Below are 15,210 nucleotides of genomic sequence, written 5' to 3' on the forward strand. Positions count from 1 at the left end.
AAAGAACTCAAGAAACTATACATCAAAAAACCAAATAATCCAATTTAAAAATGGGGTACAGATGTAAACAGAGAATTCTCAAGAGAAGAATCTCAAATGGCTGAGAAAGACTTAAAGAAATATTCAACATCCTTAGCCACCATGGAAATACAAATCAAAATGACTCTGAGATTCCATCTTACACCTGTCAGAATGTCTATGATCAAAAACACAAGTGACAGCTCAGGCTAGAGAGGATGTGGAGCAAGAGGAACACTGTAGTGGGTAGCCATTCCAGCTTTGGTCTGGAAGTTCCAAGCCCCATTGAGGCTTTGGTAACTATCACGCCCACAAGGCGAGGCCAAGGGAGGGCCTGAAGACCAGAGATCCAGAGGAGCCGCGCAAGGATGCTAGAGGTGGACGGAGGAGAGTTCTCCAGAGAACATTACCGGACTACTGCTGCGTCTTCCCCAGAACCCTCAACCTACCTATCCCTTCATTTGTAAGTTACGCCATTAAATACATCTCCTTTCAACTATGTGGAGTGGCCTTAATAATTTCACCAATAGGACCGGGTGGTGGTGGTGCATGCCTTTAATCCCAGCACTCGGGAGGCAGAGCCAGGCAGATCTCTGTGAGTTCGAGGCCAGCCTGGACTACCAAGTGAGTTCCAGGAAAGGCGCAAAGCTACACAGAGAAACCCTGTCTCGAAAAAATAATAATAATAATAATTTCACCAATAGAACACTCCCCCCCCCATTGCTAGTGGGAGTGGAAACTTGTACAGCCACTTTGGAAATCAATATGGTGGTTTCTCAGAAAGTTGGGAATTTATCTACCTCAAGAATCAGCTATACTACTCTTGGGCATATACCCAAAGAGTACTCAATCATACCACAAGGACATTAGCTCAACTTTGTTCATAGCAACTTTATTTGTAATAGCCAGAACCTGGAAACAACCTAGATACCCATCAACTAAGGAGTGGATAAAGGAAATGTGGTACATTTACCCAATGGAGTATTACTCAGCTATTAAAAACAATGACATCATGAAATTCTAAGGCAAATGGATTAAACTAGAAAAAATCATCCTAACTGAGGTAACCCAGACCCAGAAAGACAAACATGGTATGTACTCATTTGTAAGTGGATATTAGCTAGAAAGTAAAGGATAACCATGCTAGAGTTCACAGACCTAGAGAGGCTAAGCAACAAGGAGGGCTCAAGGGGAGATGCTTGGATCTTTCTGGGAAGGTGAAGTTGAAGAGATTTTGTGGGTGGACTGGGGGCAGGTGGGATGGGAACATGAGGGATCAGGTTGGGGGGAAGGTAGAAGGGGAGAGTACTGAAAGAGATGACTGGAAAGTAGGGGAGGATTTAGAGATCAGGTAGAAACCTGGTGCAAGGGAAACTCCCAAGAATCTACAAGGGTGACCCTAGCTAAGACTTCTAGAAATTGTGGATATGTAGCCTGAACTGGCCATCTCCTGTGACCAGGCAAGACTTCCAGTGGAGGGATTGGGACATCAACTCAGCCACATAACATTTGACCTACAGTCTGTCCTACCTATGAGATGTGCTGGAGTAAGGGTGGTGCAGAGACTGAGGGAGCAGCCAACCAATGACTGGTCCAGCCTGAGACCTGCACAAGAGTGAGCTCACCCTGACACTGCCTGGATTGCCAGGACCCAGAGACCTAGGATTGAACCAAACATGACTGGAGAAAAAAATGTCAACATAATGATACCTAAAGATGTATTGCTGTACTCATAGATTGGTGCTTAGCCCAATTGTCATGAGAGGGCTTCATCCAGTAACTGATGGAAACAGATGCAGAGACCCACAGCCAACATTAGGCCAAACTGGGGAATTCTACTAAAGAAAGGGAGGAAGGATTGTAGAAGCCAGAGGGATCAAGGACATCACAAGAAAACCCACAGAATCAACTAACCTGGGTACTTAGGAGCTCATAGAGTCTGAACTGACAACCAGGGAGCAGCATGAGACTGACCTAGGCCCTGTGCATATATGGGACAGTTGTGTAGCTTGGTCTTATGGGACTGCTAATACTGGGAGCAGGGGCTGTCTCTAACTCTTGCTGTTTTTTGGGACCCTATTCTTCACACTGGGTCTCTTTGCCCAGTCTTAATACCAGGCAAGATGCTTATTCTTACTGCAATTTTGATATGCTATGTTTTGTTGCTATCCATAGGGAATCTGCCCTTTCTTAAACAGAAATGGAGGAGGAGTGGATTGTGGGGGAGCGAGGGAAGAGGAGGAGAGCACAGAGGGCAAACTGCAGGCTGGATTTAAAATAAATGAATAAAATAAAGTCCTTAGCAATCAAATTCTAATGCAAATGGCCAGCTGAACACTCAGAAGTCTCTGGGCCAAAGACCAGCGCACCCACCCTGCTGACTGAAGGCATCCTTGCTGTCAAAGTCTCCCATGCTGCACACTAAGGGAGGGCAGGGTTGCCACTTTGTCTTGGACATGCAATTGTTTTGTCACTGCTGGATTTGAGGATGAAACCTGAATGCATAAAACCACTTGCTGCTGGTCTTTTCAGCTAACATTCCTGGGCATCAAGTTGTACTATGACTGAAGGACCACAGATTCATTTAAAAAACAACAACAACAACAACAACCGTGATTATCGAGTCTTTGGTATTTGATGACATTTTCTTGAAAATAAAATGGATCTCCCAAATGCAGGGGTGAGGGATCTTGTTTTTCAGTGTATATTGCCAATGGTAAATTTCAGGTATAAACAAGTCAGAATTTTGGAAACTTGCTCTCTGTCATCGTGAATTTAACAGATTTCCATTGTTTAAATTCTTTCTTCACGTGATCAATGTTGATATTTAAAAATATGATTTTTTTTGCTAAACGTGAGATCTGTAATAAGTTCAGCAAACCATTTTCCAAATGACCAATGTGTGCTTTTGTAAAAATCATAAATGAGTCAAGACCTGTCCCAAGTGCAACACAGACAGTAGCCCACGGTAACAGCTCCCTGACGACTCAGCAGTTCATGTTTTGTCTTAACTGAGGTTTGTTGTAGTTTCAAAGGAAAACATCTTCAATTATCTAAGACCACCAAAACGCACTTCTCCTTTTGAATTATGTGTCTGTGTGGGACTTGTATTCTTCAGATACTTAAGTAGAACAGCACATGATAACATTCTGATTGAGACACAGGTATGAGACCCTGTTTCTTAATAATCAAAACAGTAATTGACAAAAACACAATACAAAACTACTATTCTCAATATAACACTTCGGCTTTGAAAACTACAGTTACTTTTAATAACAACTATGACATTTGATGACTTATTATTAATTTTAAATGAATGAATATATATCTTAAAATAAGTTATTTTATAATTTAAATACTTCTAATGGGCATAAATACACATAATGGTCATAAATCTTTTTAGAGTTGTTAGTAAATTTTAAGTTGTTAATTTTAGTAATTTAAAATTTTTAAAATTTAAGGTTCCTTAGTTTCTACTCCCCAACTTCTAAAACACATTGATAACTGTTGGCCTGTAGCACAGGTCCTATGCTGTGTGAGATGGTTCTAATAGGAGTACACACAAATACTTTAAATTTTAAAAATTATGTATTTATGCATTTTGAAACTAAAGATTTTATGATTTTGAAAATAGCTTATTGTAGATGTAACCAACCGTCTTATTAAATAAGAAACACAGAGCCGATTCAGAGAAGAAAGCCAAGAGGTCAGAACTAAGAGCCTTACCCTTCCTGCTTCAGCCAAGAGAGCTCTCCGAAAGGGAGCTACTTCCTGTGTGTTTGTCTTTATAAAGACTTTCGGTTCTGCCTTCTCATTGGTTGTAAACCCATGCCTCATCACTGCCTGTCTGTAAAGACTTCCAGGTCTTCTATGGTTGGGATTGAGATTAAAGGTGTGTGTCTCCAATGCTGGCTGTATCTTTTTACACACAGAGATCTACCTAGCTCTGTCTACCAAGTGCTGGGATTAAAGGTGTGAGCCACCACCTCCACATTCTTGCTATGGCTCTAATAGCTCTGACCCCCAATAAATTGTATTTATTAAAATACAATTAAAATCACATTTCAGTACAAATAAAATACCACCATAGCTTATAGAATTTATAATAGTTTTTCACTTTTCTACAGTTTCTCCGCCATATTTATTTATGCTAAAAATAAATTTAATGGAAACATGCAGATATTCTAGAGATGATGGTAGCTGGAAGTGAAAGACTGAAATATAAGAAACTCTGGCACCAAAATAAATCTTCAGAAGCAAGTACGACATTGCCTAATTCTTTTCCAACTTCGACCTTTTCACCCAACATTTTTAGACATTGTCCTGGAGAGAAAGGGTCAATCTTCCTTTCACACTCTCTGCTTTCCTGTGTGCAGTAACAATGTGAAGGTCTGTTTCATTCCAAGTGTTTGTAAACACTGCCCTAACCACACAAGTAATAGTACTTGGAGAAGTCGAAGCCATTACTCGTCCTCCATGATCTCACCTTCTGTGGAGAAACTGTTTCAAGTTCTAGGCTCCAGTTAAGCTGGAAAACACCCCCAAACTCATGCTGTATTGGCACTGATTAATTCTTCATCCCTTCTGCAACGCCATGGAAAATGGCTGTGGATCCAGTGTCAAAACCCAACTCATTGAGGACTGAGCAGAAGCCAGCACCTCATGGTTTGCGTGCCTCTTAAACAGACCCAGTTTTGCATTGAGGAACTACAAAGTCTCTCAGTCTCTGCAAGTCTGGCTTTCCTTATCTGCAAAACAAAGAGCTGAGCTAAATAATCTTCTAGTTCAAATAGTTTGACTCCAGCAGCTGCTCAGAACCCCACTTCTGTAGCCCCTCTACAGGGAGAAGAACATGTGACTCCCCCCAAGACAGCAGCAGGCCTCCATCTCCATTTCAAATGTACTGTTCTTGTGCAGGGTCACTCAAACTCAATATAATTAAGCCAGGCAGACATCAGGTAGGGGATAAGACATGGATGCCTGAGCTCCAAGATCTGTGAATTCTAGTTTTGGCCTCACTGGTGTCTCAGGACACATCATGTACCCTTTCTAAAACCTAGAGTTTCCGGACAAAATCATTAGTCTATCTCACAAGACTGATGTGAGAAGTGATTTACAAAAATAGCAGTGTAAAAGAGTTTGCAGGATGAAATGTTAAACATGCTGAGTGTTCGTACCCTGTCCAACTAATAAAGCTGCTGCTAGTTGAAAAGTCCTTAAGAATATAACTGCTTAATCAATATGACACCAGCAGTCTGACAAATTAGCATGAAGCCACAGGCCAGAGACCTGAAAGAAATTAAATTAGTGCTTAACAGAAATTGGACTGTGAGCAAGATGGCTTCAGGAAATTTAAAATCCAATTCGCAAAAGTAGAGCAAGCCCTGTGTGTCTTCAGGGCTAGGTGCATGTTACAGCCAGGTCTACTCTGACAGACGTATTCCTAAATCACGAGTCAATGTGGGGGAGCTGTGAATGTCTTAGGGAACTCATGACAGTTTTATACAGGTCTACAAGACTAACTTGCAAAATATGCTTCATAGTGGATTTGAAGAAATACTTTACAAATGAAAAGGCATTGCTGTTATTATTCTAAATAAATTTTTGCTGTGTCATTTAAAATGGGCACTTTAAGAAATAAATGGGGCCGGGTGGTGGTGGCACACGCCTTTAATCCCAGCACTCGGGAGGCAGAGCCAGGCAGATCTCTGTGAGTTTGAGGCCATCCTGGGCTACCAAGTGAGTTCCAGGAAAAGGCGCAAAGCTACACAGAGAAACCCTGTCTCGAAAAACCAAAAAAAAAAATAAATAAATAAATAAATAAATAAATAAATAAATAAATGGGAAGAGCAGCTCATTCTGATGATTTGGTCTCTTTCCTTTAGTCCTATACAAGTCAATTACAGAGGTTGATAAAGGGTCCATGCTTGCAGCATCCACACACAGCTCAGAAAGACAGCTAGAACTTAGACCTCATCTGAGAACTCTAATGGGTGGTTGTAGATATATGTCTACTTTGCTTGTTTCTTCTTTCTCTTTTTCTTTATTTCCCCATAGCTACAGTTGTCTTTGGGATACTTAGGATAGTTTTGTTGAAGGAAGAACTTCAGTCTAGCACATCAAATGGCCCGGATAAATGAATAAGAGGCTTATTTTTATTGCCCATCCTGATCTGCTAAGCTACATATAGCAACAGTCTCTCCTCCTGGGGCCAGCAGAAGGTTTCCTTGATTTCTCCATGTTCCTCTGCTAGATCCAAGGATTTGTTTAGTCATGGTCCAACTCCTTTACGTCATTTCCAGTCTGCCTGTCTTGTCTCCCAGAGGCAACCAGAAATGGAAGCTCCTGACATTCATCCAAACACAAAGGAAATTATTTGCTAAACCAGAAGCCTGGACATTTCTTATTCCACAGAGAAGTCAATATAATGGCTGCAGAGGTTTTAAAGCACTGTTCTAGATACCTGCTTCGGGGTTTGCTTTTTGGAGCAGTGTGTATGGACAGGTAAATGGGACTCAAGAACACAAACTCCAAAATATGTTATCTGAAGTCTGTCCATCATGAACATAAGCTTGAGGTCACTGAAAGAGTGCACCTCATCTTCCCCATTATTCTACTGCAGGTACCAGAAAAACAAAACGTTTTCAGTTTCCAGGGCTATGACACAAGAAGAGCTCAGGAGGAAAAGAGAGGGCAAGGGAGCGAGGTGGGGGAAGAAAAAGGAGAAGGAAGGGAGACGATTCCACCAGGGCCAAGTATTCACCAAGGTCTCTGTGGAAATCTTCATCCCCTTATGGATGTGAAACAATGATTATTTTAACAGCCATCACTCTGACAATGCTTGCTGGTATCTAAAAATATGTCATGGGCTACAATACAGACCAAAGGTGAAAATTCCATTTTTTTCAAAATGCTTCCCCTTCCTGTTCTGAACTTCATAACCAGCAAATGAAAATTTAATTCCTTGAGAAATGAGAAGCAAATTCAATCACATAGGATCGGTGTCCAGTCTACCACAATGCACCAGACAAACTGAACTAATGTGTGTTTTGAACTTGTCAGAATTAGAGAACATAGCACCCTTTACTACAGCCTCTGAGAGAAGCACGTCAGGCATAGTTTGCTGGGGGGACAGGAAAGTAAACAGGTCTCCACGGGATGCCTTTATTTGCTCTCTTCTTGCCTAAAAACAAGCCAAAACCAAATGAACAATCCCCCAAAGCTGGAAAACTGAATATGTACTTCTGCTACTGTTTTCGCACTAACTAAACTGAAACGTGAAAGAAAGCTTTCACTCTACAGCTACATCTAATTCAATATGGAGCTCCCGAAGAGGAGTGCACAGGATGTGGTGAAGGGCCATTAAACGTGTGTACTAACAGTTTGCAAGGCATCTGGTACCATTCCATCACCTAGAAATCTAAGAATCAAATTAACAGATTCAATTCTGCCAAAGTTATCAAATTATTTGTCAAAAGGATTTTCAAAACAGGCTCCTTTCCAACATCTGCTCTGCCCATCCATTGTAGTGTAGATGCAAGATGACCACCTATTTGATTTGTTGAAATGGTGTATTACTAGTTGCTAGTCTGACTAAACACTGCTCCTACAATCATAAAAAAAAAACACAGTTATTGAATCTGTCAACAGAAAACTTTAATAAACTGATTGCACAACTAAGTCTAGATAGGGGTGGTTTAAATATTTGATTTGAATTGTAAAATGCTTACGTATTTTATAAATATGTTAAGAGTGTCTGAGGCCATCTATCATTGTGAATATCCAAGAACTCCAATTCAATAAGTAAATACAGAACCTCTTTCTCCTTTCTTCTCCCCACCCTTCTCTTCAGTCTCCTCTTCCTCCCCCTCTTCTTTTTTTGATCATAAAAGAACAAGTAAGAAAGGTCACCCTGGTGTTACATTTAAAGTTTTTAGTCTGTTTCAGAAGTAGTATTCATTCTAGAAAATTTAGTCATCCTGCCAAGTCCGGATGTCCACCTTTATGCTGTTGGGATCAGATGACAGGCATTGACAAAATCTACCGGGGAGGGCCCTGAAGTGAAAAGTCACCTGGTACTTTATTCGATAATATCTCAAAAGAACTCAGGAACGAATGAGTGCCAGTTTGTCTGAGATCTGTGGATTTTAACCGAAATGAAAGCTGGAGTTCCAACGTGTGTCAACCATGGTGGATTCATAGACAAGTGACTGGAACCTAAGCACTGAGGGTGTGGCTGTGTCACTTAAATTTATGATGGTACATCTGCCATTCGTGGGGGGGGCGGCAAGGCATGTGTTCACTGCTAAGCACAATTTTTAAATTTAGCTCTTATTGGGTAAAAGGTCTACACTTTTCCTTTGTATGTGATTTTTTTTAAATATGTGCAATCTCTCCAGAATCTTGGCTGACTCACAGTGGGTCCCTTGGAATGCTACCCTCTCAGAAGCCTTAAGTTAAGTAGTCAAAATTGTACAACAAAGGCTACCACTAATCTCTTAAAATTAAACCTACTGCTTAGTACAAAGTAGCTGTTTGTGATGTGATTTCTCAGGAAACATCTTTCTTCTTTTCTTTCCTTAGAAGCAAACTGGAGTTCATTTGATGGGCTGGAAAGAAAAGGCCTGAAAACAATCTTCCCAGCCAGTTTGGGGTCAGATTTAGACGTGCCTAATTGCAAAGTTTGATCAAAGGGCAACCCAGGTTTCAATGCTGCTGCTATCAATCTGACTGCCTAGGAGTATCTTCTTATAGCCCATGATTCGGGAGTTAGAGTAGACCTCGCTGGTTATCAATTCAGGCAATAATGTCACTCACAAATTGATTTCCGTTACTCCTTTTTCCACTGGCCAAGGGGTGAATCAGTCATTACGGGGGTCATGCATCTGAGAAATCCAATCTCCATTAAGATCTGTTCTCCCGGAGGTGTGAGCTCTTCTCTGACTGTATCATTCTCTTTACCTTGAGGTTATTACCATTGTTGGAATGTTGGTGAATATGTTCTTATTTAGCATGTGTATCAGTTACTTCTCTACTGCTGTGTCTGACTTAGACTAGAAGGTAGTTGTTCTTCAGTGACAGAGTCCTAAGGGGAAGAACCAATAAATGAGGAGATAAAGAAGATAGGGAATGCACCCCCCTCATGTTCCCATCCCCACCCATCCTCAGTCTACTCACAAAATCTTTTCTATTTCCCCTTTCCAGTGAGACCTGGGCGTGTCCCCATGAATCTTCCTTGTTACCTAGTCTCTCTGGGTCTGTGGATTGTAGCATAGTTACCCTTTATTTTACAGCTAATATCAACTTATGAGTGAGTACATACCATGCTTGTCTTTCTCAGTCTGGGCTATCTCACTCATTTTGGGATCAGTAAAAACCTGACACAAGGAAATCTCCCATCTACAAGGATGACCCAATTTAGACTCCTAACAATAGCAGATATGTAGCTTGAATTGGCCATCACCTGTGACCAGACTGGTGCCTCACCCTATTGTCATCAGAGAAGACACCATCCAGCAACTGATGGCAACAGATGCAGACCCACAGCCAAACATTAGGCGGAGTTCTGGGAATCCTGCAGAAAAGGAGGAGAAAGGATTGTAGAATCCAGAGGGATCAAGGACACCATAAGAAAACTCACAGAATCAACTAACCTGGGCTCATCAGGGCTCACAGAGACTGAACTGACAACCAGAGAGCCTGTGTGGGACTGACCTAGGCACTCTGCATATACGTTATAGTTTTGTAGCTTTGTCCTCTTGTGGGATTCCTAACAGTGGGAACAAGGGCTGTCTCCCACTCTTTTCCAGGCTTTTGGGATCCTATTCCTCATACTAGATTGCCTTGCCCAGTTTTAATACAAGGGGAGGTGCTTATTCTTACTGCAACTTGATATGCCATGTTTTGTTGATTCTTATGGGAGACCTGCCCTTTCCTAAACAGAAACGGAGGAGAAATGGATTGGGGAGAGGGTAGGAACAGAGGGGGTTGGGGGAGGGACTGGGAGGAGAGGAGGGAGGGGAAACTTCGGCCAAGGTGTAAAATAATTAAATTTATTTTTAAAAAGAAGAGAGGAAAGCTGGGGTCAAGAGATCTTACACAAGCTCTGTTTTATGCCAAGCAAGTGTATTAAGAAGTACAGCACATTATATATTGTTTGAACCTGGGTCAGCAGAAAGCTACCATCTAATGGGACGAAGTCATCAGAAAGCTAATCAAGCAATGTTGCACGGGATGGCAGAGTATATCTCAACTGTGTCACAAACCAAGCACACAACAGCCTTAGGACCAACAACTCCAGTCTCTTGGGGGAGGGGCATGGTCCGGTTCCCAGGAGCAGAAACCTAACTCCTTAAAGACCCTGGCCCCTCCCCCAGACCCTGCCATTCCAGGCCTTCCCTGGGCAAGGATACAGAGCTAAGTTCCCTTTGTCCTTTCATCAGAGCCCCTGAGAATGCCTTGGATAGACCTGGCTGCCAACACTGACAAAATAACATGACCAAGGCAACGTAAACAGGGAAGGGTTTAATTGGGCTTACGTTTCAGAGGGTCAGAGTCCACGATGGCAAAGCAAAGGCATGGCAGCAGGAACAGCGAAAAGCTTACACCTCAAAACCTCAAGCAAGCCGGACGCAGAAAGAGGGCTAACTGGAAATGTTAAGAGTCTGAAACCTCAAAGCCCACCCCTAGTGACACACTTCCTCCAACAAGGCCACACCTCCTAATCCTTCCCAAACAGTTCCACCAACTGGAGACCAAGGATGTTCAAACATACTAGCTTATGGGAGCCATTCTCATTCAAACCACCTCCACAAGTAAATGGTCACTTTCAAGCTATTCAGTTTGGGTTTCTGTTAATTGAAGTTTAAAGTTCTAGTTTTATATTATAGCTTTCATCCTACTGTTAATAAGTCTTCAGGGCTAAGAAAATGCTGCTTTCATTTAGAATTTTTTTCTATCTCACCTTTTTCATCTTAATCTCTTCATAGTATCTACAGTCTTAAGTGTACAGAAATACTTTTTTGCTGAATTGCTGGAAATCAAACCCAGTGCATTCACTGTCATGTTTTAGCTGCTTGCTTCTTCTTTCATTAACAAACTGAAGATTTGAGAAGCAAGATAAATGGCTTCCAAAGAAGTTTGGCTTTAATAGCTTAAATAACTCAAAACATGCATTTAATAATACCATATAAAACTTTATTTTTAATACAATTTGGATTTTTTTGATCCCAAACTGTATTATAACTGGGAGGCAGAATGTGAGAAACTGCCTTTCCTGTGCATTTATGTATATATTTCTTTCTTTCTTTTTTATTATTTCATTTTATTTATTTACATCTCAACATCCTCCTCCCTCCTGCCCTTCCATTCTCTCCCTCCACCTCCTCTCCACTCCCCTCAACCCACCCCTCCTCTGTATTTGCTTAGAAAGGGGCAGGCCTCCCATGGGCATCAACAAAGCAAGGCATACCAAGCTGCCTTAAAAATAAGCACCTCCCTCTATTCAGGCTGGGCAAGGCAATCCAGCATAAGGAACAGGTTCTCAAGAGACAGCTAAAGCACCAGAGACAGCCCTGTTCCCATTACCAAGGGTCCCACAAATAGACCAAGCTACACAACTGTCACACATATGGAGAGGGCCTAGGTCAGTCCCATGCAGGCTCCCTGGTTCAGACTCTGTAAGTTCCCATGAGCCAGGGAACTTTTCTGTGGGTTTTCTTCCAATGCCTCTGACCCCCTTCCCAGTCCCCCTACCCACCCCATTTCTACAATCCCTCCTCCCTCTCCTCAGCAGGACTACCCACACTCTGCCCAGTGTTTGGCCATAGGTCTCTGAATCTGCCTCCATCAGTCACTGGATGAAGGCCTGGTAGTCACCAACCTGATTAGAAGGGATGGCCAGTTCAGGCTATGCATCCACTGCTGCCAGGAGTCTTAGCTGGGGACATCCTTGTAGACTCCTGGAGGTTTCCCTTGCATCAGGCTTCTACTCAGTAAAGCGCCCCCCGCTCCTGTTTCCAGTCATCTCAGCACTTTCCCCTTCCACCCACCCCTCAACCCAGTCCCTCAAGTTCCCATGCCCACCCACCGCAGTCCATCCAGGAAACCTCCTCTATTTCTCCTTCCCAGGGAGATCCATACATCCCCCTCTTAGGCCCTCCTTATTACCTAGCCTCTCTGGGTCTGTGTATTGTAGCATGGTTATCCTTTACTTATGAGTGAGTACATACCATATTTGTTTTTCTGGTCTGGGTTACCTCACTCAGGATGATGCTTGTCTGCTCAGGAACACCCTTTAAAAGACATGCTGCAGGCAGGGGAAACTGTTCAGTTAGGAAATACTTGCCATGCATGCATAAGGAACTAAGTTCTGATGCCCAGCAGCCACTAAACAGCTGTGCACAGTGACTGGTGGCTGCAAACCCAATACAAAGGAAGAAAAGACAGAAAGATCCCCAGTGTTGGCTCGCAGTCTAGCCTGGGTCAGGACCAGGTTCAGTGAGAGACCCTGTTTTAAAAACTAAGGTGGTGAGTGGCTGAAGAAGACACCTGATATCAACCTGTGGGCTCCACACAGCACGCATGCTCCTACGTACATGCACCCACTCACTCCACACACAGAAGACAAACTGCATCAAAGCTTCAAAAGCATCCATGTGATTGGAACGACTCAAGCCTTAGAGTGGAGGATAGCAACACAATGGGATGACAGAAACGTAATTGTTTCATTCACTTAAAAAGCCAGCTAGAAATACCACATGGGATGACACACTGAAGTGCCACTACACTGCTCACTATGAAACATAGGAGAAGAAAAATCATCCCCAGAGAAATGGCTATTTCTATATTAGTCAGGGTTCTCAAAAGGCAAAGAACCAGTAGAATGAATACATATTGCAATGGGGATACTCATTGCATGATACGTCTGGGTAGTCCAATAACAGCTTTCCACACACCAGAGAAGATGAAAACACAGTAGATATCCAATCCATGAGGCTGGATGTCTCAGCATTCCCAGTCTGGTGTTAGAGGCCTGGAGGATTCCTGGAGAGCCCAATCTGGAAGACTGGGTTCCAGCGTCATGAAGGGACAGCAGCAGCAGCAGTGGAAGCAGCAGGCTGATGGAAGATGCTGCCCACTCTGGGAGAGGGTCTTCCCACTTCAGTTAATTCTTCTAGGAAATAGCCCTGAAGTTTAGCCCTGGGGCATGTCTGTTAGTTAGTTGATCCAGATCCAATTAAACTGACAACCAAGATTAGCCATGACACTCCCCAGTAAGGTGTATATGGGGATGTCTTCCTTAGGGAAGAGTAACCCTCTTTTTAACCTCGCTGATATCATCAAGGGTACTGCTGCTGATCAAAAGATAATAGGGAAAAACATTAAGGGAGTTTTGCCTGAGGCTGGCATCACTGAGAACTAACCTGGGAAGCAGGAGTTTTACACAACACTGACACATGGATTTCTCTTAAGGCAGTAAGTTTATAAATTCAACCATTTTCATAGACAACATGAAGTGTCACAAGCTGCCTAACAGTGATTCCCACAGGACCAGAAACTCGGCTCACGGTCTTTCTGTGTCATAAGAAGATACACATGCTCACATCCCCAATCCTGGCCTTGGAATACTTGTGCATCCCTTTCCATAGATGCATAAAGTTGTGCATCTTTTACAAACCTTAAGGAAGGAATTCATGTAATGCCATCAAACATTTGGTCTTATTTCACACTTTTCCTCCATAAAGGAGGGATGCAATCACCCCCCAATGCCCTCATCCCTGCGGTCATTCTGTCTCCACCCCTACCAAGCCCTGCCTTTTCGCCTCATCTCCCTCTTGTCTCCAGACACACTGACTCATCTCAGTTCTTTTTTAGCCTAACTGGCTCTAACACCAGCTTCTAGCTGACCATTTCATCTTCTACATTGCTGTCAACAGAATAGCTTTAGCCTTCAATTTCGAAAGAATTTTAGGCTGGAGAAGTGGGGAAAATCAGTACAGAGTTCCCATTTGCTGTTCATCTAGATTACCCTCATATTAATCTCACAGGACCTTGGAACAATTCCTGAAGAGCTTTTATTACTGTTTTAATCATATGTATTTGTGAGCTACAATTCCAGCAAATTAATCACTATATCTACCACCTCACTTATTTTTGTAAAAGTTTTTAATTTATTTGCTCTTATTTGAAATGGCATTGTTATTAATTTTAGTGACACTGCTATGCATTATATCTCAAAACACACTCCTCCTAAAGGGAACTTTGTGCCAGTTGATTAGCAGACCCTTGTTTTCTACCCCAGCCCACCTCAGCCTCTGGCAATTATCATCTACTTTCTACTTTTACGAGTTCAATTTTATTAAATTGCTAATAAAAGTGAGATCACACAATGTCTGTCTTCATGTGCCTAGCATGCATTTGGGATAACAACCTCCAGGTCCTTCCATGTCGTAAAAACATAAGCTTTTCTTTAAAAGTTGAATAGTATTTCTTGTGTGTTTGCTTCAGTGTGATTGTATGTGTGTGTGACAACAGAATATATACAATCATAGAAAAAATGTGCTATCCACATGGAGCCATTGATCAACTGATGAACACAGGCTGATTCAATATCATCATATGTATATTTAATTAATTCTTTGAGAATTTTATATAATATGTAAATTTATGTAACATAAATTGCATTTAGCTTCCTCCCTCCAACTCTTCCCAGATCCACCCCCTTCCCTTCCCACACAACTTTGTGTCCTATTTTTCCCCATCAAGGCCACTTTGTCCTCATTGAGTAATTTTGTACATGTGACCTCCCACTGGAGTGTGGTTGACTTATTGAAGGATATACTCTTGGAAAAAATTGACTCGTCCTCTCCCAGAAGCTAACAATCGCCCATAGCTCCTCGGCTAGGGGTGGAGCTTCATGTCTAACTTGTCTCTTCATGCTAGGACTCGGTCTGGCTCGGGCTTGCACAGGTCTTGTGCATGCTGTCACAGAGCTATGAGTCCATCTGTGCAGCTGCCTTCCTGTGTCCAGGAGATGCTGTTTCCTTGTTAGTCATCCAAGGATCCCCTGACTGTTACAGTCTTTGGACCCCCTCTTCTGAAAAGATCCCAAGCCTTTGGAGGGGGGTGGTGGCACTATATATGTTCTGTTTAGAAGTGAATGTACTGTAGTCTTTTGTCCTCTACACCTTG

The sequence above is a fragment of the Peromyscus eremicus genome, chromosome 2 (assembly GCF_949786415.1).
Source record: "Peromyscus eremicus chromosome 2, PerEre_H2_v1, whole genome shotgun sequence".
NCBI lineage: Eukaryota > Metazoa > Chordata > Mammalia > Rodentia > Cricetidae > Peromyscus > Peromyscus eremicus.